General features: G+C 40.1%; 1 long non-coding RNA gene across 1 annotated transcript in view; it reads left to right on the top strand.

Moving 5' to 3' along the window:
• LOC137204454 (uncharacterized) overlaps window positions 1-18,759 on the top strand; it is a 108,409-nt gene extending 89,650 nt beyond the window's left edge. The window contains exon 5 of the long non-coding RNA XR_010933626.1: window positions 18,657-18,759. This is a non-coding gene — a long non-coding RNA (uncharacterized lncRNA). The remainder of the gene's footprint in view (window positions 1-18,656) is intronic.
• The last annotated feature ends 6,286 nt before the right edge of the window (window positions 18,760-25,045 follow it).

Here is a 25,045-nt window from a genome sequence, read left to right as displayed (position 1 = left end):
ATAGAAGGCGGAAAAGTATCATAGCTTCTACCCAGAAGAAAATCTTTTTTGCCTGATCTGTTCTTCATCTTTAAACTTCTATGCTCTCTCCTTTTACCTGCCCATCACCACATAAGGCATGTGGACTCGTGCTGGTGCAGGAAGAAAACGTCCTCAACTGAAGAAATTATATCAAAATATTAACAGTGGTTGTGTTTAGACTAGGGAAAATTTATTCCTTCTTTCTACATTTCTATATTTTATAATAAAAAATACACCTTAAAAATAAGATTTAAAATGCATATTTCTATTTTTTTTAAATTAAAAATATGTCTGTAACGGGAAAACAAAGGATTAGATAAGTTATTGAGATGTAAGAATTTGGGTGGAAAGTTTGCTGGCTATAAAAGCCCAACTTGTAAACATACCAAGATGTCGGAACTAATTTAGCTGTTATCTCTTACTTGATTTAATTTCTTTCACAGCCTTTGGATGTACTTCCACGTGTCTTGTGAGGACATGTGACAATGCTCCGCCGTCATTCTCTGGGTTTCAAGGGCTCTTCTTGCTTAATCTTGTTGGCATTAACCTTCTTGCCCTTCCCAGCCCTACATTTGCCTCCAAGGTTTTTCCAGGACAGTGATGGGTTTATTTTATTTTTTCCTCTTTCCAGTATTAGGTCAGATTATGCTCCGATGCTCCAGAGTACACTCTGTTTAAACACACACATTTTTTTCTCCTATTACAAAAGTAATGTTTTGGAAACCTTAGAAAAAACTAGTTGAACCAAACAATGGAAAAAAGTGCCATATATAATTTAATTACCCAGAGACGCTTTTGTGTCTTTCCTTCCATTACTTTGTCTATTCGTGTGTGTGTGTGTGTGTGTGTGTGTGTGTGTGTGTGGTTCATAACAAATCGGACAGAATTTTTTTAAAAATCCCAATTTAAAATAGAATGGTTCAGTCTAGATGTAAAATGAAAACCTAAGCTATGGTTTTATTGTGCCATGATTGCTTTAAAGACACCTGTCTACAGCCTTTGCCAACTCTCCAGTAGTTTATATAAAATATCAAAACTAAATTTGCCTCTTAGCTTGATCTATCTTGAAGGAAGGCACTTTTCTCCCCTTGAACCCTTGAACTCACGTTCATGTATAAAATAAGAGCTTCCTTCCTCTCCACCGGTATGTCCACCATCTCCAGGAGGTACGGAATAAGGAAGCTTCAGAATTCTTTCCACCTCTTCACCAGCTCCCCCACTTTGGAAGAAGGAGTGACTTTCTGCCTGGAAAGATGGGAGAGCCCATCAGGCTGTGAAGGAAGCCAATGCAGAAGTGGAACTCGGCATCAGAAAACAGGCCGGTGGCTATCTCCTCCCCATTCCGTTTTCCCCTGTGGTGAGCACAACAGGAAGGGCACCTCCTGCCTGAGGTTCTCCAGCTGCACTGCCTACTGGTTGCAAGAGCAAGCCGGATTCAGCCCACCCTCCTAACTCTGCTGCACGCTGGGTCCTCCCAACTGTTGCCTGTGTGTATGTATCAAATTGTTTAAAACACAGCAGGGGGCTTCCCTGGTGGCGCAGTGGTTGAGAGTCCGCCTGCCGATGCAGGGGACGCGGGTTCTATGCCCCGGTCTGGGTAGATCCCACATGCCGCGCAGCGGCTGGGCCCGTGAGCCATGGCCGTTGAGCCTGCGCGTCCGGAGCCTGTGCTCCGCAACGGGAGAGGCCACAAAAGTGAGAGGCCCGTGTACCGCAAAAAAAAAACCAACAAAAACAAAACAGCAGGAAGGAGGAGCCTGATGATCAGCGCCCAATCTCAATAATGGTCTCTGTAGAGCACACTCTGTATGTTATAATGTACACCTGTGCAGCGTGTGTGTGGTGTAAGTGTATATTATTTCTCAGAATTTGAATTGCAAGTAGATTTTTGTCAGTTGCAGGAAGACGTTTTGATTTCCTTTAGGGCTCCATAATTAAGCTTCCTAGAATAGCTCAGAAAACAATTTTGCAATTATGTCAAAGCTAACCTATAACTTTAGTATAAAATTTAGCAAAAAATAAGTTGAATAAAGTGCCATTCACATATACACTGAAACCACCAACCCTTGCTCACTTAGTTGAGAACAACAGAGCAAATTTAATAGACTTAGAGCCAGCTGAGCTGTTTTCTAGCTGAGGGGCTGTGGCTAAGGTGCCCTTATTCCCTCTCCTTCCTCATGTCTCAGTGTCTCTAGACACCATGAGGTGCTTCCTGTGGGGAACTGATGGGGAGCGTGTCATCCCATTCCGTGATGGTAATTTTCTGTGTCAGCTTGGATCATGGCATGCCCAGATATTTGGCTAAACATTATTTCTGGATGTGACTGTGTGTTTCCAGATGAAATTAGCATTTGTATCAGTGGACTCAGTAAGGCATTTGCCTTCCGCAGTGTGGGTGGGCATCACCCAATCCATGAGGGCCCGAGTAGAACAAAAAGGTGGAGGAAGGAGGCATTTGGCCCTTCCTGCCTGGCTGCTTGAGGTGGGACATCCGTCTTCTCTTGCCCTTGATGCTTCTACTTCTCAGGCCTTCAGACCCAGCTGGAATCTATACCACCAGCTCCCCTGGTTCTCAGGCCTTTGGATTCAGATTGAACCACACCACTGGCTTTCCTGGGTCTCCAGCTTGCAGATGGCAGATTGCGGGCACTTTTCAACCGCTATAGTTCCGTGAGCCAATTCCTTATAATAAGTCTCTTCATATTTGTATCTATATATTTCCTATTAGTTCCGTTTCTCCAGAGTGCCTTGACTAATACACATTCTAAGTCCCAAATGGAATCTGTTCTTTTCAAAGAAAGAAGGGTCTCTGAAACAGAGCTGTGGCCAAACTGCCAGAGATCCAGACAGGTTAGAGGGATAAGAAGAGAAAGAGGAAATACTCAGAATTAAAGAAACAGGGATGCCAGGCCTTCTCCCTATGACCCAGACATCAGTGTGGATAGATGGGAGATGATCTGAAAGCTGACCAAACATGATTCTAAGCATGTGTGAAACTCATATGGGGAATCTGCAAAGTGAGGCTTTGTAGTAGCTGGGGACCCACGTTAGCAGGTAAACACTTGTTTCAGTAAAACAAGAATTACACCAGAAGCTATACAACCTGAAAACAGGAACATCAGTACTAGTAGAAAAGGTAGAGATGAGAGAGAGAGAGAGGGAGAGAGAGAGAGAGAAATTGTCAAGGGTTTTAGTGATGTTTGCAACCTCAAAACACATTCTGTTGCAGAGCCTGGCAGGGTATATTTGCCCATTTATGTAATTTAGAGTGTTCTGTTCAACCATGATTTTCTAGGTTGAGCAGAGGTAGGTTAGGACATTGATGTTCATTGTTGCACATTGTTGTCCAAGATCACACAGCTAGTAAAAGGCAGATCTGGGACCCAGACCCAGACAGTGACTCTAACATCCCTGCACTTAACCACTGCACTCAGTGTGTCTATAGATACAAACAATGAGTCCTCCTAAAATGAACTCCCAAGAGGTTACCAAACCAGAAGCCACCTTTTCTCTTTATAGATACACGTCAAAGAGAAATGTTGACATCTGGCAATCCTTAACAATTTTACATTTTTGCATTTTTAACTAGGGACTATTTCTTTCAGTGTTCTTAAAATTTTCAAGGTAATGCTACTTCAAGTAAAATAGCCACAACTGGGAATGTCGGCAGAGTATGCTATACAAAATAAAACCGGCAATGTCTTTCAAAGAACCGTCATTGCACAGACGTTTTGTCATTGCACAGACGGTCTCCTTCCATGGCAACATAGAAGAGAGCTTCCTTTCCATCCTGTTGATGAACTCCTTTGTTAAGAGTATGAAAAATAGAAAGAAAGAAAAAATAAAGGTTTTTCAATTTCTTTTTAATAGAGGGGTTAAACGTAGTGTTTCATCGATTTGTTTATTTTTTGAAACTTAACAATTGGCTTGCTCTGGGTCCTTTCCCATCCAGCCACACTCCTCTCAGCTTCTAGGTGGAAAAGGTGTGTTCTCATTATCTAAACACTCATTACTGAATCCCTAATGTTATGAGGTTCAAAAGATGACACAACTTGGAAATCTTTAACAATAAACTGACCACATTTATAAGAGAATTCCTACTCAAACAGTTTCAAAACATGTTTCACAACCTTTGGTTATCTGAATGTTGATAATAGTTTGTTTTTATTAGCATGCTACAAGGCAAATTCACTCAAAAGAAAAATGGCAAATCTTGCCATATATACAGTTTCATGAAGTCATTGAAATGAATGGCAAAGAATGGCTTCACTCACTCACAAAGCCACTGGCAAATAAATTTCCGGCAGAGTTAGAAGACTTGACAACTGAAGAAGAGACACTTGACAAGGATGATGATGCTTTGAAAAGGAATGACTTGAATATCAAAGGATTAAGAAAAGATCTTGTAAAACATGAGGAAATCCTTGAATATATTTGTGAAAAAAAAAATGACTGCCTTTCTAGTTTGCATTGAAAGTCCAGTGTGAAGAATGTCAAACTGTGCTATAAGATAACTTTGCTGGGACAATATTATACCCCTTAACCTTGCTGGGACAAAATACTTAATTCTTCCTTTAGCCTAAGAATTATCACATACATGCAATGATATGCTAACATTTTTAAGGTAATGTAAAACTAATTTTCATAATTTTGGCTTCATTTTCAAAATAACAGCCTAATCAAGCGTTCTTTTTGATTTTCTATTAAATGTTGGTTCCCATTTTGTGCAGATTTACTTTTAAGTGGTTCTTTTCTGGTACCAATTATTCTTGGATAATGAGGACTTTCTGTACTTTATTCTGACAGAGCAGGGGCTAAATGGGGTTCATGAGGCTAGGTGGCTCGCTCATCATCAACTTCACTTCAATAAAAAACTCTTCTGAGGAGCCACAGAGTCTGGAATGCCATGAGTTGAATTACTTTTCACCTTGCTTCACATCCAATGTTTATCTCCTCATGGCTAGGTTTGATGAAGGCTTTGCAGACTCACAGAAACAGGTCCGTGATGACAGTCCTAGATTTAATAGAGACTCAGTAAAGAGCAGCTCTCCAGAGTAACCCTGGCTGCCCAAAATCAGGGGTCCTCAGTTAGAAAGTCCTTTTTCCTCAGAAAATGCTTCTGACTAAATAGTTCACATTGCCATACACAGAGAAATACTAATTAAGCTAATGCTTGGAAAAGCATCTTTTTCTTTGCCCCAGCAATTCACCTTTTAAGTTCTTACACACTGTGGACATTACTGAAAGGGTAGCTGAAATGATCTTCTGGCATAAATCAGTTTATTTACTTATGGATGCATCATGGTGTTATTTTCTCGCAAAAAACTTAATAACAACCTATTATTTAAAAAAACAACTCTCTCAAAAATGATTTATTATAAACACATTCAGCTGCTAAGAACTCTTGTCTCTCTCTCTAGACCTAAACCTTCCTCTAAATTTTGCAACCAGTTTTCTCCTGTACAATAATCTCAAATTGATGAGTAAGTGTAAGGAAAGTGACTAATGCTAAAGATTAATCTCCAACTGGATAATTTTTTACTTGGGGAGATTCCATTGAAACTGAGCAAATATCTCTAAAAAAGAGTAAAAATTATATTTAGATATTTAGCATACTAACGTGAAAGCGGCAGTCTTTTGTATGGGCATGGTAGCTTGCTTCTTAGTCTGCTATTGGCTGCTAAAGTGAAATGTGACTAACACGTCCATAGCACTTTTCCTAAAAGGTTATAACAAAAATATGATCTTTGTTTCTGCTGAACATGAGCGGTTTGATTTTATTGATGACAAGCCATGCTGCTACCTTTACCTCTATTCAAAAGAGCCGAAGTTGCGTTCTTCACAGAGTCAGAGACTCTTTATTCCATGTTAAAGAAACATTATATTAGAGGGCCTAGTGACAATAGTACTTAAAAATACCATCAATTTTAAAAGATCTTTAATTCAGAAAACAATTTTTTTAAAAAGCCATTCGGAGGTTGACCTATGGCTAAATTGTCACTAGTCCCTATTGGAATACAAGTAATGCTAGCATTAATACATTTTTTTTTTAAGATTTTTCGGTTTTTTGGATGTGGACCATTTTTTAAAGTCTTTATTGAATTTGTTACAATACTGCTTCTGTTTTATGTTTTGTTCTTTTGGCCGTGAGGCATGTGGGATCTTAGCTTCCCGACCAGGGATCGAACCCACATCCCCTGCATTGGAAGACGATGCTGTAAGATGCTTAACCACTGGATCACCAGGGAAGTCCCAATACATCTTTTGTTTGTTTGTTTGTTTGACATGTGGACTTTTATTTTTTTATTTTTTCCCAAAATTAATGATGTTTTTATCACTATTATTTTTAAGTTCATATCTTTTATTATTTTTTCTTTTTAAAATTTATGTATTTGACAGTCTTTTTTTTTTTTTTTTACCAAAGCAAAGGCATTGATAAAGCAAATACAATCTGCAATAATAAACACATCTCAATAGAGGCTAAATATCATTAACTTACTACATAATTTAGACAGTAAATATGGTCAATTTTTGCTTCTTTCCAATAGAATACATTTGATCACATTTTTTTTATATACAGCAGGTACTTATTAGTCATCAATTTCAAACACATCAGTGTATACATGTCAATCGCAATCGCCCAATTCATCACACCACCCCGCGGCTTTCCCCGCTTGGTGTCCATACGTTTGTTCTCTACATCTGTGTCTCAATTTCTGCCCTGCAAACCGGTTCATCTGTACCATTTTTCTAGATTCCACATATATGCATTAATATACGATATTTGTTTTTCTCTTTCTGACTTACTTCACTCTGTATGACAGTCTCTAGATCCATCCACGTCTCAACAAATGACCCAATTTTGTTCCTTTCTAGGCCGAGTAATATTCCATTGTGTATATGTGCCACATCTTTTTTATCCATTCAACTGTCGATGGGCATTTAGGTTGCTTCCATGACCTGGCTATTGTAAATAGTGCTGCAGTGAACATTGGGGTGCATGTGTCTTTTTTTTTTTTGGATGACCACAACAAAAGCAACAATGATTGCAATTACCAAACATGAAACACTCATACTATGTCATAATATTGACATTCAGTCCAGTAATCCTCCACTGTAACAGCTCCTTTACTTTGCAGCGAAAATTGATTTGTATATTTTTTGCCTCTGAGTCCTTGTGGGATTTTTTTTTTTTTTTTTTTTTTTTGCGATATGCGGGCCTGTCACTGTTATGTCCTCTCCCGTTGCGGAGCACAGGCTCCGGACGCGCAGGCTCAGCGGCCATGGCTCATGGGCCTAGCCGCTCCGCGGCATGTGGGATCTTCCCGGACCGGGGCACGAACCCATGTCCCCTGCATCGGCAGGTGGACTCTCAACCACTGCGCCACCAGGGAAGCCCCGGATTTTTTTTTTTATTCAGACAGAAAGTCACAAAAATTATAATCATCCTCATCAGTTCACTCAGTCCCATGTAATTAATTTTTTTTTCATCTTGATCTTTTGTTAGCACTTTTATGAATTCATCAGTTTTCCATTAGAGTTCTGAAAATGCTTATTCATTCAGTTCAGCAGTATAGTCAGTTACCAGAAACCTGTACTTGTCAGAGTCTTTTCCATGAATTCCTTGAAGATGAAACGCTTTTATAGGAACATTTTTGCAAAAGCATCAGAGTACACCCAGAACTGTCTGGAAATGACAAAGGACTTAAAAATGACTGCAGTTAAAGATTTGATGAAAGTTCATAATACTGCAGTTGACAAGGAAATTTAGTTATTTCTGAGATATACATTTTAAAGTAATAGCTAGAATTATGACTTATAACATTATACCAGAACATAAAATACTTTTAGAAATTTCATGTAATGTCTGAAACATCTATATTAAGATATTTCCATACAAATAACCCAAAGAAAGTTTAGTATTAGTTTTTTGTTTGTTTGTTTGTTTATACTGCAGGTTCTTATTAGTCATCAATTTTATACACATCAGTGTATATATGTCAATCCCAATCGCCCAATTCAGCACACCGCCATCCCCACCCCACTGCGGTTTTCCCCCCTTGGTGTCCATACGTTTGTTCTCTACATGTGTGTCTCAACTTCTGCCATGCAACTAGTTCATCTGTACCATTTTTCTAGGTTCCACATACATGCGTTAATATACGATACTTGTTTTTCTCTTTTCTGACTGACTTCACTCTGTATGACAGTCTCTAGATCCATCCACATCTTAACAAATGACTCCATTTCGTTCCTTTTTATGGCTGATTAATATTCCATTGTATATATGTGCCACATCTTCTTTATCCATTCATCTGTCAATGGGCATTTAGGTTGCTTCCATGACCTGGCTATTGTAAATAGGGCTGCAATGAACATTGGGGTGCATGTGTCTTTTTGAATTACGATTTTCTCTGGATATATGCCCACTAGTGGGATTGCTGGGTCATAGGGTAATTCTATTTTTAGTTTTTTAAGGAAACTCCATACTGTTCTCCATAGTGGCTGTATCCATTTACATTCCCACCAACCCTGCAAGAGGGTCCCCTTTTCTCCACACCCTCTCCCACTTTTGTTGTTTGTAGATTTTCTGATGATGCCCATTCTAACTTCTGTGAGGTGATACCTCACTGTAATTTTGATTTGCATTTCTCTAATAATTAGTGATGTAGAACAGCTTTTCATGTGCTTCTTGGCCATCTGTATGTCTACTTTGGAGAAATGTCTATTTAGGTCTTCTGTCCATTTTTGGATTGGGTTGTTTGTTTCTTTAATATTGAGCTGCATGAGCTGTTTATATATTTTGGAGATTAATCCTTTGTCTGTTGATTCATTTGCAAATATTTTCTCCCACTCTGAGGGTTGTTTTTTTCGTCTTGTTTATGGTTTCCTTTGCTGTGCAAAAGCTTTTGAGTTTCATTAAGTCCCATTTGTTTATTTTTATTTCCATTACTCTAGGAGGTGGATCAAAAAAGATCTTGTTGTGATTTATGTCAAAGAGTGTTCTTCCTATGTTTTCCTCTAAGAGATTTATAGTGTCCGGTCTTCCATTTAGGTCTCTAATCCATTTTGAGTTTATTTTTGTGTATGGTGTTAGTGAGTGTTCTAATTTCATTCTTTTACATGTAGCTGTGCAGTTTTCCCAGCACCACTTGTTGAAGAGACTGTCTTTTCTCCATTGTATATCTTTGTCTCCTTTGTCATAGATTAGTTGACCGTAGGTGCGTGGGTTTATCTCTGGGCTTTCTATCTTGTTCCATTGATCTATATTTCTGTTTTTGTGCCAGTACCATATTGTCTTGGTTGCTGTAGCTTTGTAATATAGTCTGAAGTCAGGGAGTCTGAATCCTCCTGCTCCGTTTTTTTCCCTCAAGACTGCTTTGGCTATTCGGGGTCATTCGTGTCTCCATACAAATTTTGAGATGATTTGTTCTAGTTCCATAATAAATGCCATTGGTAATTTGATAGGGATTGCATTGAATATGTAGATTGCTTTGGGTAGTATAGTCATTTTCACAATATTGATTCTTCCAGTCCAAGAACCTGGTATATCTCTCCATCTGTTGGTATCATCTTTAATTTCTTTCATCAGTGTCTTATAGTTTTCTGCATTCAGGTCTTTTGTTTCGCTAAGTAGGTTTATTCCTAGGTATTTTATTCTTTTTGTTGCAATGGTGAATGGGAGTGTTTCCATAATTTCTCTTTCAGATTTTTCATCATTAGTATATAGGAATGCAAGAGATTTCTGTGCATTAATTTTGTATCCTGCAAGTTTACCAAATTCATTGATTAGCTCTAGTAGTTTTCTGGTGGCATTGTTAGGATTCTCTATGTATAGTATCATGTCATCTGCAAACAGTGACAGTTTTACTTCTTCCTTTCCAAATTGTATTCCTTTTATTTCTTTTTCTTCTCTGATTGCTGTGGCTAGGACTTCCAAAACTATGTTGAATAATAGTGGTGAGAGTGGACATCCTTGTCTCATTCTCGATTTTAGAGGAAATGCTTTCAGTTTGTCACCATTGAAAATTATGTTTGCTGTGGGTTTGTCATATATGGACTTTATTATATTCAGGCAGTTTCTCTCTATGCCCACTTTCTGGAGGGTTTTTATCATAAATGGGTGTTGAATTTTGTCAGAAGCTTTCTCTGCATCTACTGAGATGATCATATGGTTTTTATTCTTCAATTTATTAATATGGTGTATCACATTGATTGATTTGCGTATACCGAAGCACCCTTGCATCCCTGAGATAAATCCCATTTGATCATGGTGTACGATCCTTTTAATGTGTTGTTGGATTCTGTTTGCTAGTATTTTGTTGAAGATTTTTGCATCTGTATTCATCAGTGATATTGGTCTGTAATTTTCTGTTTTTGTAGTATCTTTGTCTGGTTTTGGTATCAGGGTGATGGTGGCCTCATAGAATGAGTTTGGGCGTGTTCTTCCTCTGCAATTTTTTGGATGAGTTTGAGAAGGATGGGTGTTAGCTCTTCTCAAAATGTTTGCTAAAATTCACCTGTGAAGCCATCTGGTCCTGGACTTTTGTTTGTTGGAAGATTTTTAATCACAGTTTCAATTTCATGACTTGTGATTGGTCTGTTGATATTTTCTATTTCTTCCTGGTTCAGTCTTGGAAGGTTATACCTTCTAAGAATTTGTCCATTTCTTCCAGCTTTAACATTTTATTGGCGTAGAGTTGCTTGTAGTAGTCTCTTAAGATGCTTTGTATTTCTGTGGTGTCTGTTTGAACTTCTTCCTTTCTAATTTCTAATTTTATTGATTTGAGTCCTCTCCCTCTTTATCTTGATGAGTCTGGCTAATGGTTTATCAATTTTGTTTATCTTCTCAAGAACCAGCTTTTAGTTTTCTTGATCTTTGCTATTGTTTTCTTTGTTTCTATTTCATTTATTTCTTCTTTGATCTTTATTATTTCTTTCCTTCTACTAACACTGGGTTTTGTTTGTTCTTCTTTCTCTAGTTCCTTTAGGTGTAAGTTTAGATTGTTTACTTGAGATGTTTCTTGTTTCTTGAGGTAGGCTTGTATAGCTATAAATTTCCTTCTTAGAACTGCTTTTTGCTGCATCCCATAGGTTTTGGATCATCATGTTTTCATTGTCATTTGTCTCTAGGCATTTTTTGATTTCCTTTTTGATTTCTTCAGTGATGTCTTGGTTATTTAGTAACATATTGTTTATCCTCCATGTGTTTGTGTTTTTTACGTTTTTTTCCATGGAATGCATTTCTAATCTCAAAGCATTGTGGTCGGAAAAGATGCTTGATATGAGTTCAATTTTCTTAAATTTACTGAGGCTTGATTTGTGACCGAAGATGTGATCTATCCTGGAGAATGATCAGTGTGCACTTGAGAAGAAAGTGTAATCTGCTGTTTTTGGATGGAATGTCCTATAAATATCAGTTAAATCTATCTAGTCAATTGTGTCATTTAAAGCTTCTGCTTCCTTATTTATTTTCATTTTGGATGATCTTTCCATTGGTGTAAGTGAGGTGTTAAAGTCCCCCACCATTATTGTGTTACTGTCGATTTCCTCTTTTATAGCTGTTAGCAGTTACCTTATGTATTGAGGTGCTCCTATGTTGGGTGCATATATATTTATAATTGCTATATCTTCTTCTTGGTTTGATCCCTTGATCATTATGTAGTGTCCTTGGTTGTCTCTTGTAACATTCTTTATTTTAAAGTCTATTTTATCTGATATGAGTATAGCTACTCCAGCTTTCTTTTGATTTCCATTTGCATGGAATATCTTTTTCCATCCCCTCACTTTCAGTCTGTATGTGTCCCTAGGTCTGAATTGGGTCTCTTGTTGACAGCATATGTTTGGATCTTGTTTTTGTATCCATTCAGCAAGCCTGTGTCTTTTGGTTGGAGCATTTAATCCATTCATGTTTAAGGTAATTATTGATATGTATGTTCCTATGACCATTTTCTTAATTGTTTTGGATTTGTTTTTGTAGATCCTTTTCTTCCCTTGTGTTTCCCACTAAGAGAAGTTCCTTTAGCATTTTTTGTAGAGCTCTTTTGGTGCTGCCAAATTCTCTTAGCCTTTGCTTGTCTGTAAAGCTTCTGAATCTGAATGTGATTCTTGCTGGGTAGAGTAATCTTGGTTATAGTTTCCTCTCTTTCATCACTTTAAGTATATCATGCCACTCCCTTCTGGCTTGTAGAGTTTCTGCCGAGAAATCAGCTGTTAACCTTATGGGGGTTCCCTTGTATGTTATTTGTCGTTTTTCCCTTGCTGCTTTCAATAATTTTTCTTTATCTTTAAATTTTGTCAATTTGATTACTATATGTCTCTGCGTGTTTCTCCTTGGGTTCATCCTGTATGGGACTTGCTGCGCTTCCTGGACTTGGGTGGCTATTTCCTTTCCCATGTTAGGGAAGTTTTTGACTATAATCTCTTCAAATATTTTCTCTAGTCCTTTCTCTCTCTCTTCTCCTTCTGGGATCCCTATGATGCGAATGTTGTTGCATTTAATGTTGACCCAGAGGTCTGTTAGGCTGTCTTCATTTATTTTCATTCTTTTTTCTTTATTCTGTTCCACAGCAGTGAATTCCACCATTCTGTCTTCCAGGTCACCTTTCTGTTCTTCCGCCTCAGTTATTCTGCTATTGATTCCTTCTAGTGTAGTTTTCATTTCAGTTATTGTATTGTTCATCTCTCTTTGTTTGTTCTTTAATTCTTCTAGGTCTTTGTTAAACATTTCTTGCATCTTCTCGATCTTTGCCTCCTTTGTTTTTCTGAGGTCCTGGATCATCTTCACTATCATTATTCTGAATTCTTTTTCTGGAAGGTTGCCTATCTCCACTGCATTTAGTTGTTTTTCTGGGGTTTTATCTTGTTCCTTCATCTGGTACATAGCCCTCTGCCTTTTCATCTTGTCTATCTTTCTGTGAATGTGTTGTTTGTTCCACAGGCTGCAGGATTGTAGTTCTTCCTGCTTCTGCTGTCTGCCCTCTGGTCGATGAGGCTTGTGTAAGTTTCCTGATGGGAGGGACTGGTGGTCGGTAGAGCTGACTGTTGCTCTGGTGAGCAGAGCTCAGTATAACTTTAATCCGCTTGACTGTTTTTGGGTGGGGCTTGGTTCCCTCCCTGTTGGTTGTTTTGCCTGAGGCAACTCAATGCTTGAGCCTACCTGAACTCTTTGGTGGGGCTAATGACAGACTCTGGGAGGGCTCACGCCAAGGAGTACTTCCCAGAACTTCTGCTGCCAGTGTCCTTGTCCCCACAGTGAGCCACAGCCACACCCTGCCTCTGCAGGAGACCCTCCAACAGTAGCAGGTAGGTCTGGTTCAGTCTCCCCTTGGGTCACTGCTCCTTCTCCTGGGTCCCGATGCACACACTACTTTGTGTGTGCCCTCCAAGAGTGGAGTCTCTGTTTCTCCCAAGTCTGGTCGAAGTCCTGCAATCAATTCCCACTAGGCTTCAAAGTCTGATTCTCTAGGAATTCCTCCTCCCATTGCCGGACCCCTAGGTTGGGAATCCTGATGTGGGGCTCAGAATGTTCACTCCAGTGGGTGGAGTTCTGTGGTATAAGTGTTCTCCAGTCTGTGAGTCACCCACCCAGAGGTTATGGGATTTGATTTTACTGTGATTGCGCCCCTCCTACCATCTCATTTTGGCTTCTGCTTTGTCTTTGAATATGGGGTATCTTTTTTGGTGGGTTCCAGTGTCTTCCTGTCAATGATTGTCCAGCAGCTAGTTGTGATTCTGGTGTTCTTGCAGGAGGGAGTGAGAGCATGTCCTTCTACTCCGCCATCTTGGTTCCTCTCCTCCCCAATACATCTTAATATTAGCCTCCTCTTAATAATTTAGACGTCGCTTTTCCAGTCTACCAATTGTCTTGTTCTATTGCTAGTCTGTTTCACTCTTGACTTCCCTTCTTTCTAAACACATGGCTCTAGAAGGAGAATAGAATGATAAGAACTAAAACTTGAATTCATTAATTTCGAGAGTTGTTTGGAACTCTGATTCAAAGAGCTGAATTTAAAAAGTTAATAGATTTGGGACTGTTTTATTTATTTATTTATTTATTTATTTATTTATTTATTTATTTATTTATTGTTGGCTGTGTTGGGTCTTCATTGCTGCGTGCCGAATTTCTCTAGTTGCGGCAAGCAGGGGCTACTCTTCGTTGCCGTGCGCGGGCTTCTGATTTTGGTGACTTTTCTTGTTGCGGAGCAGGGGCTCTAGGTGCATGGGCTTCAGTAGTTGTGGCACGTGGGCCCAGTAGTTGTGGCTCACAGGCTCTAGAGCGCAGGCTCAGTAGTTGTGGCGCACGGGCTTAGTTGCCCCGCAGCATGTGGGATCCTCCTGGACCAGGGCTCGAACCCATGTCCCCTGCATTGGCAGGCGGATTCTTAACCACTGTACCACCAGGGAAGTCCCTGGGACTTTTTTATGAACTTCAATTATCTGTACCATTCCTGGTGAATTTTCCTTTTGCATGATAGGTGTCTACCTTCCCATACCAAGTGTTAAGACATGAAATATATCATTCACTTTATTTTTTCAAAAGTCAAATTAAATCTAACTCAGAGGAAAGTTAATAGTAATCATTATTGGGACTCGATTCTCTGTGTTCCATCTTCTGTTCCTGCTAGCCAGGACCTTTTGAGGGCTTCTGAGATCTTACAGCAAAGCAGAACATTTGGGAAACTCCACTGCTCTGTGGCCTGTAAGTGCTTGATATTACAGTTGTCTATGACTTTATAGGCCTTGGAAATTGCTCCAGTTTTAGTGCCACCCTTGGGAAGGGTACTCAGTGCCTAGGGACTGCTCACTCATGGTACTGTGAGGTTCTGTTCCCTTCCTCAGTCACTAAGAGTTAACATTTAACTACTGTTCCCTTCTTGTATTAACCATCCTCTCTTGTCCCTTATCTTCTCCCTCACTCCCAAAGTGGATACCTGTCTCACTTTCCTCTGTCAAAATCTCTTAATTTTGTTTTTTAATTTTGTTTTTTAATTTTCAAAAACAAAAGCCAGAAAGGGAGGTTATCTTCAGGCAACTTTCACTTGACTTTGAAACATAAACTTCTCTGAGAAGGAAAATCCCAAAGTTCATCTCACTTCTTGGAAAAGGATTAAAAAAAAATAATAAACAGGAAGAGCCAAATATATCTCAATAGTTTTCGCTTAAGATATGGTTTATAATTAGATAAAGTGTGAGAAACGTAACAATGCAATATAAATGTAATGAGTAAGATAATGAATGAAGGATATAAAGTGGAAGTGGAAAAAAGTTGTTGGCAATCATTAAAAACTAAGTTGTTTTGGTTTAACCTGACCTTGCTGACAAAGATTGCCTATGTTAACACGACTTCTGGATTCCCCCCCCCCCGCCCCCATTCAAAGGAGACTCTCCAGCCTTGATATTTAACTTTTGATTTCAAAACTCAATTCCAGCAACATTCAGTGTTCCTCCAAGGGTGGGCATGAGACCAAATGTCCTGTCAGAATCACCAAGTGCAGATTCCTGGACCCTCTCTAAGACTGCTGCTCCTGCAATATTGATGACTTTTCAATATTGATGACTTTTCGGTATTGTGGTTGCAGCAGTCCACACGCTCTGGAGCAACACGTGAACCAGGCAAAGCCAAATACTCTATCAGTCACTGGCCAGTTAAAAATTTCCATCCCAGGACTTCCATCCTCTTCTCACGCCTAACACAGGCTCCTCTTTCTGGTTCTCCTAGTTTCGAGGGACTTGCTTGTGTCCCTCCCTGGGCAGAAGCAGCGAGGGCCAGGTGAGTCACCTACCTGATTGGCTCCTGACTGGCCCCAGGTTGGCTTTCAGCGGCTCTGGTTTTGGCCACGAGCATCACTCTGTTATATTCACCTCATAAGTAAGTCTTTGCATCCTGGAGCACAGTCAAAACAAATAACTCGTAGAATTCTTATCTTTAAATATTTAGTCTAGCTTTTTGGACTCACCTTGGGCTCTGTGCTAGGTGACGCTCTTCTCTAGCACCTCACCAGGAGTTACCACAACATTTTGTTTTCAACATTTCTCTTGCTTCTGAGAATTCACCTCTCATCTGCACCCCATTTCTCAATGGCTCAGCTCCACTTTGCTATTTAGGGTTATCTGTTATTTAGTAAACCTGTATAACAATTCTCGAGTGGGTTATGACTAGGGTGCCCTTGCAAATCCAAATTGGAACCCCGTTGAGAGTGAAAAGGATGCTATTGGTAACGCTGGGACCGGAGTCGAGTCAAACAAAACGATGACCATCGCAGTGATGACAGGCACTATGAGAACTGCTGCGGTGCCAGTTTTTCTTTGCTTTTTTTTTTTTTAGTGACTGTTCTCAGCTTTTCCCTAAGCCTCTATTTCTGCTGACAGTTGAAAACACTTGATTTGGGCATTTAAAAAGAACCTAATTCCAATTTAAAACTTACCCCAGTCTCTCTAGAGGCAAATGTTCAGGCTCTCAGAGACTTGCCCATCTCTCCTTCTTTCTTTCTCCTGGTAACATCTGGGTGTTGGGGAAGTTTCCTGAAGATGGTGCATTTAAACAAGGATCCTCTGGTCCAAGGGCCATTCAGCAGTCTTTGCTGAGCCTGTTGGCCTTTGGTTGATGGGCAGCTCAACCCTCTAGTTCATGAGGTGCAGAACTGTGTCCTTGACGCATCTGCTACCCGAATGGCTGCAGTGGAGCGCCTCCCAGGGTTGTCAGCATTCTCTAGGCCCAGGAGTCACTTGCCCTGCTATCTTGCCCCCACCCTGGCTCCCATACTGCTGCAGTCCCTCTGAGTCCCACCTCTATTTAGAAGCAGGCCAGCTTGAGACGGTCCACCTCCCAGCCTTGCTTTCAGGTTCTTTTGACTTCGTCTGGAGCACTTCCTGGCAGATCTGTCACCCAGTTAAGTCTGCATACTCTGCCAGGGCATGGAGGTGTCGTCTGGACCCCTGAGGTACCACCCACGGACTCTGGCTGGAAGGGGTGGGTAGAGGGGGAGTTGCTTCTTCAATTGTTAAATCCATGATACACTCTCATCAGCTACCTAGTTCACTGTTTTAAGGGATTTACCTATTTTAACTCTTTTAATCTTCCCAGCAAACATCTAGTGTAGGTAACATTAATACCTTCAGGTTACAGATGAAGAAACAGGAACAGAGAATAAGTAATTTGCCTCAGGTCACCCAGCAAACAAGGGACAGAGCCAGGACTTGGGTCAGGCAGCCTGGTATCAGGATCTGTACTCTGAACCACTATGTAGGGAGAAGTTTTGGGATTAGGCTGATAAAATGTGATTATTCAACAAGAAGTTTCCTCCTAGATAAATTATTTAGGTGTTAAAAATTCTTCTGACATGAACAGATACTCTGACACTCAGTATTTTGGAGACTCTAGGTCAATGCTTTTACTCTGTTAACCTAACTTTTCATTAAAAAGCAGCATCTCCTACCATTGTAACTCATAATTAAAATAATAACTTTACTGACTTGATGTTTATAAACCCCACTGATACAATAATTTAGTAAATAAATGTGATTTCTTCAGAATTAGGCGTGCTGATCCCATGTCTTCTCCTCTTAGGATTTTAATTAATTGGATGCCAGTAAATATTGGAATAGTTTTCAGCGCTTTAAGTGTATACTTTTTTTAATGAAACGTCTTTCTGAATACTTGTGGTTTTCTTCTTTTCTTTCTTTTTTCTTTTCTTTTCTTAACAAAGCAAATAGTTATTTCCGATACAGAGAAATTCTTTACTCTGTCTTAGATGTTCCCTTATCGTTACATCTCTAATTTAATCTTGTACTAATTCCAAAGAACAATTGTGCAATTTCTGGATCTTCTAAAGTACGTCCCATTCATTTCCTGAAGCCTTGGAAACTCTTTATGCATAATGCTCTCCTCCCCAAGCCTTTATTCATTTTTTAATTCTTTTTGACCAAAAGTTTGCACTTTTCCCAAACCTCTGGGTTTTTTTTTGCGGTACACGGGCCTCTCACTGTTGTGGCATCTCCCGTTGCGGGGCACAGGCTCCGGACGCGCAGGCTCAGCGGCCATGGCTCATGGGCCCAGCCACTCCACGGCATATGGGATCTTCCCGGACCGGGACACGAACCTGTGTCCCCTGCATCCGCAGGCTGACTCTCAACCACTGCGCCACCAGGGAAGCCCCAAACCTCTGTGTTTTTAAAAAATCTTCTTTATCTTATTTTTTCAGTTATTAGGTGAATTTCTACTATCTTTCTCTCTCTGTTTTTTCCCCCGGGTTGTTTTGGTGATTCAGTTTCTGGCCTTCAAATGTATAGTTGCCACATTTTTACTGCCACTGACTATAAAATTCTGCCCAGTTACTAGGCTGTGAGAAAGTAGGTGCAAAATTGTTCCTATTGCCTGCTGCCCAGCTGTGTGGCACTGGCACCAGCATCCAAGAAAGCATCCTTTTTCTCCCTGTATTTCTTAGATTCAGGAGCCTGTTCAATATGCATCATCTATGGGACCAGCCAAGTAATTGCCTATTGATAACAACCTAGAACCTCTTACTTGTTTAAATAAAGTTAGTTTCACTTTCATTTTGCTTCAGCTTCCACATAGAGAATGCTATTTGTCTTTTTCTAATGGTATTTAGATAATTATTATCCTAACCCTGCAGGTTCAGTGAAGCGATATTGCCATTGGCGTGTTAGCTACAAAGGAATTGCTCTCCCTTTGGAAATAAGCAGCCTTGGCTTGCTGAAACTTGGCTGGAATTCGAAGACCCAGAAACTGGGCTGGGGACAGAAGCAGCATTTGATGAAAAACAGAGAGTTAAGGCGCAGCACCCTGCAGAGGAAAACAAAACAAAAGTCATCCATCTTGTCCAATAGTATTAACAATCCTAGTGAGCCAAGCAGAGAATCCATTTGGTGGGCATTGGAGTAAAAACCAGAAAACAGTAACACGTAATATAGTAATTCATTTTTCTCATTTGATTCTCAAAGTCTCATGGCCAGAAACGGACAGAGCTGGAATCTGCTCTGCGTGGTGGGAGCAGAGAGCCTGTACATGTCGTATCTATGCTTGAGTGCATTCTGGTTTCCGGTCTTTGAGAGGTCGTCACCTGCCCTGGGTCATCCACTGATACATGGGGATCCAGGCTTGCCACGTTCTCTGGCTGCTGCAGAGGCTTCTACACTCTCAAATACTCTACTGAGATCGGGACAGGGATCCAGAGAATGTCCGCTGACCTGGAAAGGGGCTGCTGCAGTTGACTTTTTTTTTTTTTTTTTTATGCGGTACGCGGGCCTCTCACTGCTGTGGCCTCTCCCGTTGCGGAGCACAGGCTCCGGACGCGCAGGCTCAGCGGCCATGGCTCACGGGCCCAGCCGCTCTGCGGCGTGTGGGATCTTCCCGGACCGGGGCACAAACCCGTGTCCCCTGCATCGGCAGGCGGACTCTCAACCATTGCGCCACCAGGGAAGCCCTGCAGTTGACTTTTATAGGACATCTGTAGAGTGGGCTTTTGGCCCAACCTGTACACAAAACCTCAGTGAGGTTGATTTTGGGGTGTTATTTGTGCTTTTGCTTGTATCACAACCCTTTAGAATGCTCATTTTATTACCTTGTGGTTATGTTTTTTTCTATTTTGAGTAGATACATTATTTTCTTTCTGGCTGCTTATTTTCCTACCTTTTTTGTTTTCGGTCCAATTTACTGCAAAATATAGATGTTCCCAGTCATTTTTTCATGTGTCTCTTTGTGGCTTGAGAGTTTATCATTGCCAAATAACTCTCCATTGTGTGGATGCACCACAGTTTATCTATTCACCTATTGAAGGCTATCTTGGTTACTTGCAAGTTTTGGCAATTAAGAATAAAGCTGCTGGGGTTTCCCTGGTGGCGCAGTGCTTGAGAGTCCGCCTGCCGATGCAGGGGACACGGGTTCGTGCCCCGGTCCGGGAGGATCCCACATGCCGCGGAGCGGCTGGCCCGTGAGCCATGGCCGCTGGGCTTGCGCGTCAAAAAATGCATAAAGCTGCTGTAAACATTCACGTACAGGTTTTTGTGCGGACATAAGTTTTCAGTTCATTCAGGTGAATATCAAGGAGCACAATTTCTAGATCATATGGCAAGAGTATGTTTAGTCTTGTAAGAAACTACAGACTGTCTTCCAAAGTGGCTGTACCAGTTTACATCTCACCAGCCATGAGTGAGAGTTCATTCCTGCTGCCGCACATTCTCACCAGCATTTGGTGGAGTCCGTTTTGTGGATGTTAGCCATTTTAATAGGTATGTAGAAATAGCTCGCTGTTGCTTTCATTGGCAGTTCCTAATGACATATGATGTCGTGCATCTATTTTTGTTTTTTCGTGTTTGTTTGTTTTTGGCTGTGTTCCCTGACCAGAGGTCAAACCTGTACCCCCTGCAGTGGATGTATGGAGCTCTGACCACCAGACCGAAAGGGAATTCCCAGATGTTGTGCATCTTTTCACATGCTTATTTGCTATTTGTCTGTCTTCTTTGGTGATATGTCTGTTCATATCTTTTGCCCATTTTTTAAATTGAGATTTTTGGTTTTTTACTGTTAAGTTTTACAAATTCTTTGTTTGGGATACCAGTCTCCTATCAGATATGTGTTTTATAATTATTTTCTCCCAGCCTGCGGCTTGTCTTTTCATTCTCTTAACAATGTTTTTCACAGAGCAGAAGTTTTAAATTTTAATGAAATGCAACTTAACAATTTTTTTCTTTCATGGATCATGCTTTTGGTATTGTATCTAAAAAGACCTTGTCAAACACAAGGTCATCTATATATTTTCTCCTTTGTTATCTTCTGGAAGTCTTATAGTTTTGCATTTTACATTTAATTCTGTGATCTGTTTTGAGTTGATTTTTGTGAAAGGATTAGGTCTGTGTCTAGATTAATTTTTTTGCATGTGGATGTCCAGTTGTTCCAGCACCAAATGTTGAAAACACCGTCTTGTTTCCATTGAATTGCCTTTGCTCCTTTGTTAAAGTTCAACTTACTTTATTTGTGGGGGCCTATTTCTGGGCACTCTGTTCTGTTTCATTTTTCTATTTGTTTATTCCTTTGCCAATACCAACTGTCTTAATTGCTATAGCCTTAGAGTAAATCTTGAAGTTGGGTAGTATAAGTCCCCTGTGCCTTCCTTCAATATTGTGTTGGTTATTCTGGGTCTTTTGCCTTTCTGTATAAACTTCAGAGCCAGTTTGTCCACTTAGAGGGGTGGGATAGGGAGAGTGGAAGGGAGACGCAAGAGGGAGGAGATATGGGGATATATGTATATGTATAGCTGATTCACTTTGTTATAAAACAGAAACTAACACACCATTGTTAAGCAATTATACTCCAATAAGGATGTTAAAAAAATATTAAAAAAATAATAATAACTTGCTGGGATTTTGACTAGGATTGCATTGAATATATAGATCAAGTTGGAACAGTTGGTATCTTGACGATATTGAAGTCTTCCTATATTTACGTACATGAAATATCTCGCCATTTATTTATATCTTCTTTGATTTCTTTTACCAGAGGACTTTAATTTCCTCATGTAGATATTATACCTATTTTGTTAGATTTATACCTAAGGATTTCATTTTGGGTGCTAATGTAAATGATATTGTGTTTTAAATTTCATATTCCAATTGTTCATTGCTGGTATACGAGAAAGCAATTAACTTTTGTATATTAATCTTGTATGCTGCAATCTTGCTATGATTGCCTATTAGTTCCAGGAGGTTTTTGCTGTCGTGATTGATTCTTTGGGATTTTCTACACAGACAATCATGCTTTCTGTGAACAAAGACAGTTTTATTTCTTCCTTCTCAATCTATATGCCTTTTATTTCCTTTTCTTGTCTTACTGCGTTAGTTTAGGACTTTCAGTATGATGCTGAAAAAGAGTGGTGAGCGTGGTTATCCTTGCCTTGTTCCTCATATTAGAAGAAAAGCATCTACTTTCTCACCATTAAGTATGATGTTAGCTGTAGGGTTTTTGTACATGTTCTTTATCAATTTGAGGAAGTTCCCCTCTATTCCTAATTTGATGAGGTTTTTTTGTTTTGTTTTGTTTTGTTTGCGTTACGTGGGCCTCTCACTGTTGTGGCCTCTCTCGTTGCGGAGCACAGGCTCCGGACGCGCAGGCCCAGCGGCCATGGCTCACGGGCCCAGCCGCTCCGCGGCATGTGGGATCTTCCCGGACCGGGGCACGAACCCACGTCCCCTGAATCGGCAGGCGGACTCTCAACCACTGCGCCACCAGGGAAGCCCGAGGTTTGTTTTTTTTTTATCATAAAAGGATATTGGGATTTTGTCAAATGCTTGTTCAGCTTGTATTGATATAAGCATATAATTTCTCATCTTTAACTTGTTATGATGGATTACATTAATTGATTTTCAAATGTTGAACCAGCCTTCCATACTTGGAATAAATTCCAGTTGGTCATGGTTTATACATCATTTTATGCATTGTTGGATTCAATTTGCTAATATTTTGTAGAGGATTTCTGCACCTCTACAAAATATTCGTGTTCATGAGAGATATTGGTCTGCAGTTTTCTTTCTTATAATGTCTTTGTCTAGTTTTGGTATTAGGATTATGTTGGCCTCATAGAATTAGTTAGGAAGTATTTCCTGTTTCTATTTTCTCCTTACTCTGTTTACTTCTAGACTTATTCATAAGCCTCAAAAGAGTCAATAATCCTAAACTCAAATGTCTCACTTGGTATGTTGCATCATATTTTATGTAAGAGAGCAGGGACAGCTATTAGCTTTTAATTATTTTGTGGCCTTAGGTTTTAACATTTAGTTAAACTCCTGTTCAAGCCAGAAATACCTTATTATCAACATTGGCATAAAGAAAAATTTTCTGAAAGTCATTCTTGCCTTGGCAATAGTACCGAGATTAATTGTCAATAAATGCCTGTGTATTTGTTTGGCATCATTGTAAATTGAGCAAAGTAGCGTTCAGAAAATTTCCCTTCATAGGGATAATGCTGGACTGAAGAGATGTATGCTCAGAAAATAAGCAGCCTTTTGTAAGGAAAATTCCTCTGAATAAAACTGCCTTCAAAATACTTTGCGACAACAACAAATAAAGAGCTTCTGCAGGAAAAACCAGAAACAAAACTCTGACTCTAATTCCAAGGCCAACGATACCACACTGTATATAATACACTTCCTTTTGTGCAAAAATAAGAACATGAGTATAAAGGGAACATTTATGAGAGCCAGCATGATCAATTTGAAGAAAATAGCGGCCAGAAACTGCAATCCAATTTTTTTCTGTCTAGAAAATCAACGAACCACAGACATCTAATAAATCAGTCAATTATACTCAGATGCAAGGCTCTACAAAAGATGTAATATTAGGTTTTGCAAATCATTACTGTCTTACAGAGATTTTATGACAGTAAGTTCCACTGATTAAAATGCCAGTATAAAACATTGCCTTTCATTCCAATAGCTAGTACAGACTCATCCTCTGTAATGATGGAAGGTAATAATTATATAGTGGGCAAAACCCACATGTTAGCAAACAACCACCAACAACACAAAATCAGACTGCTCAAAGAAAATGGAAGAGCTGATGAGGCACAGCTGAGGTGGTTTCAGACTTAGATCCCCAATGAAAACACCCAGAGCAACAACCAGATCCCTCAGATGGCAGGTGCTGTGCATGTTTCCATGACAACTCCAAGGGCTTGGATGGGGACTTATCACTGGGGTTGCAGAATTAGGATTTCTCTGAACCGGGAATTACAAAATTTTTTTAATTAAAAAAAAATGTATTCCTAATTTTAAAAAATGGAGATCATTTTTAAAGCCTTTGAGTTCTTTGTCAGCCCCACTGCCTAGGGTACCATTGCATGGCATGACAAATTCCCCTTTGTATTCTGTAGTCAGACCTTTTCGGATAGACCAGGCCACAGGCTTCCTGACTTTACAGTAGGGCTGGCTTAGTTTCTGTCACCAGCCAAAAGTTCCTAAGGACTCTGGGCCTGAGTGAAAATTCACTTTTGTGGGGAAGGATGCTGGAAACAATGATGGACTAGATAAAAATCATTATATAGGACTTGCCCTGTCCCCGCTTTGGACCTTACCTCAGCCCTGACTACCCAGGAAAGGAAAAGGAAATCTCTGTCTCCAGTCTCTTTCCTCATTCTAAGGGAAAGCTCTGCTGAAAAATCTATAGTAGGCCTAATATTCAATCACGAGAAATGCTGCACTAAATGCTTGACCCATATCGCGAGCAATCCTCTGTCTCAGACTGGTCTGGACAATGGCTGCTAGGGACTGAAAGCTTGTGTCCCCCCAAAATTCATGTATTGAAGCCCTAATTCCCAGTGTGGCTGTATTTGGAGATGGGGTCTCTAAGGAAGTAAGTGCAGCCAAATGAGTTTGTAAGGGTGGGGCCCTGATTTGATAGGATTAGTTTCCTTTTAAGAAGAGACACGGGAGAACTCTCTCTTTCCCTTCCTCTACCCACCCCGACCCTTCATCTTTCCACACACATGAGAACAAAGCAAGGAGGCAGCTGTTTGTGTCAGAAAGAGAGCTCTCTCACCAGAAACCAGATCAACTGGAACCTTGAACTTGAACTTCTCACCTCCAGAAAGTATATTTCTGTGGTTTAAGCCACCCGGTCTATTGGGTTTTGTTATGGCAACCCCAGCAGACTAACATTCCCTCAGAGAGGGAGATAGTCATTACATAAGATTCTGTCAGACACAGATGGTATCAGCCCTGGCAGTCCAGAAGCCTGCAATAAAAAACACCACATCACTGATCTTCATGTTTGGAGTGATGGCATTTTTTCCTATACATATAAGTGTGTCTGGAAATCCTAAGATAAGACAGCATTTTTAGTGTGACTTCTGGGTAACGACTGCCCTTGTGTCTGCTTAGCTTGTTATGAAAGCAGTTCAAGCCTCGTGACACAACTGTTGGACACACTGAGCATTGTCATAACATCTACAGATGGGACACAGATGGTCAGTAACTTTCACCAGAACTAACTAACCTGTGGGTGATCAGGAAA

Source organism: Pseudorca crassidens, chromosome 13, assembly GCF_039906515.1.
Source record: "Pseudorca crassidens isolate mPseCra1 chromosome 13, mPseCra1.hap1, whole genome shotgun sequence".
NCBI classification, from domain to species: domain Eukaryota; kingdom Metazoa; phylum Chordata; class Mammalia; order Artiodactyla; family Delphinidae; genus Pseudorca; species Pseudorca crassidens.
This window is presented reverse-complemented; position numbering and strand designations above follow the sequence as displayed.